Source organism: Octopus bimaculoides, chromosome 5 (assembly GCF_001194135.2).
Source record: "Octopus bimaculoides isolate UCB-OBI-ISO-001 chromosome 5, ASM119413v2, whole genome shotgun sequence".
Classification (NCBI taxonomy): domain Eukaryota; kingdom Metazoa; phylum Mollusca; class Cephalopoda; order Octopoda; family Octopodidae; genus Octopus; species Octopus bimaculoides.
In genome coordinates, this window is record NC_068985.1 from 127,424,694 (window position 1) to 127,427,234 (window position 2,541).

Sequence of the window (2,541 nt, forward strand, 5' to 3'; positions counted from 1 at the left end):
TATATATATATATATATATATATATATATATATGCATACATATGTGTAATATGCACATACATACATATAAGTGCGAGATTCTTAACCAAGTCACATAATATTAAATGAACATATCAGGTTAATACATGAAACAGACACAATCTATATTTATCTCAATATAGATGCTGAGAGTATTGTATAAAGAAATGGATAGAAGAAAAATTTACAGACTGTGTATAATTGATATTTTTTTTTTAAATGAAATTTTAAGCCAGGAAGGATCTATTTTCCAAATCCACTTCTATTTCTCTTTAAAAGTTGTATAAAGTGCTACACAAGCCTCTTTCTTAAGGGTACATTTTTCACAAACGTTTTCTTTTCTTCATGTGTCTTTTCCTGTCATTGATTCAATGTGTATTGTAATCTAAATATTCTATGCATTTGTGCAATTGTTTTTATAAGAAAAGTGCATGAGTGTGTGTGTGTATTTATGTATATTATACATATAAAATATATATTATGTGATATATATATATATAATCTGGTCACAAGGATCCATATGTTGTTCAGGTAATTTTTTTGTTTTTCATCACTTCCATTCATTACAAAGATCATTCACATTCATGCCAAATATCATTCATGTTGTTTTTTTTATTTCTTCAAAGAGTTATTGACTTTGTTTTCTCTCTCTCTCTCTCTCTCTCTCTCTCTCTCTCTCTCTCTCTCTCTCTCTCTCTCTCTCTCTCTCTCTCTCTAATAAAATAAAAAACAATATTTATTTGTGGATGTAATGTTGTGCATGCCTGAACACAAATCTTTGCCGCAGTATCTATTATTGGCAAATGGTTTAACACCATTTAGGTTTGTTAAATAATTCAGGATGGTGGAAGAAAAAAGAAAACACACATATAAACAAAAAGAAAGAAAAATTTTGCCAATCTTTAGTAATTAAATGAATTTTAATTTATTAGCAATACATACACATGCACACACACATATAAAGCTATATATGTGTGTGTGTGTGTATATATATATATATATATATATATATATACATGAAGTGTTTTTGATTTCTTTTTTTATATAGCCAAAACAACGTAAATCATAAGAAATATTACAACCCAGTGGTTTGTACTTTTAACTTGTGGACTCACAACACTTTTTCTCTAAAGAGTTCTTGAAAAGTGGAAGCTAACCCTGAAACATTGAAATACAAGGTAAAATACAAACCATTGACTTGTATTATTTTATATAAATTGCATTGTTTTGGTTTTATAAGATAAAAACGAAAATTAAAAACACATATCAGACAATGCTTCATGCAGACTATACTATCCTAACGTGTGTGTGTGTATATATATAATTTATTGAACAGAGAAGTTGCCTGGCAACTACAAATGAATAGCTTTTAACTTAGTTTGTGAAGTGGCATGCACAAAACTCTTTGCTCACTTTTGTAACTTTTCTGCCAATCAAAAAGTGTGTATGCACATATGTATGTATGTGTATATATTTATGTATGTGTATATATATATATATGTGTGTGTGTGTATGTATGTGTGTTTATATATATATATATATACACACACACACACACACATATGTATACACATAGTGTGTGTGTGTATATAATAATATTAGGGAATATATCCAAAACTTACAGGGAAAAATTCAATTTAGCAATTCTAAATCAAATTTCACAATATAAAATATGAATATGATTTAGAAAAAAACCACTATTAAATAATTCAATAATGAAGAATGTAATTCATACCTTCTAGAAAAATAGATATACCATAAAAACCTTATCCTAAAAATCAATAAAGCACATAAAAGAATAGCTAGTAAATGGTATAAAAATGACTATGCACATTTCGTGGCTATATTTTTAAATAGATAACTAATAAACCAATTCAATTTATAATCAAATTGATCTACAATTAATTCTATTCAAAAATATAGTCACTCTTCAGGTCTAAAATAAAAATAATAATAATAAAATCAATGTATATGTCATAAACTATAATAAATATCAATAAATATATAAAAAAATACTTGTTTTAACAATAAATAATCGCAAAGCATTTAACAGCAATTCTTCGATAAGATAAGTTATGATTCTATTTTAAGTAATATTGTTAAATGTTTTTCGATTATCTATTTATTGTTAAAACAAGTATCTTTTTATATATTTATTTGATATTTATTATAGTTTACGATACATACATTGATTTTTTAATTTTTATTTTAGACCTGAAGAGTGACTATATTTTTAAATAGAATTAATTGTAGATCGATTTGATTATAAATTGAATTAGTTTTATTAGTTATCTATTTAAAAATATAACCACGAAACGTGCGTAGTCATTTTTATACCATTTACTAGTTATTCTTTTATGCACTTTATTGATTTTTAGGATAAGATTTTTATGGTATATTTATTTTACTAGAAGGTATGAATTACATCCTTCATTATTGAATTATTTAATAGTGGTTTTTATCTAAATTATATTCATATTTTATGTGTATATATATATATATATATATATATATATATATATA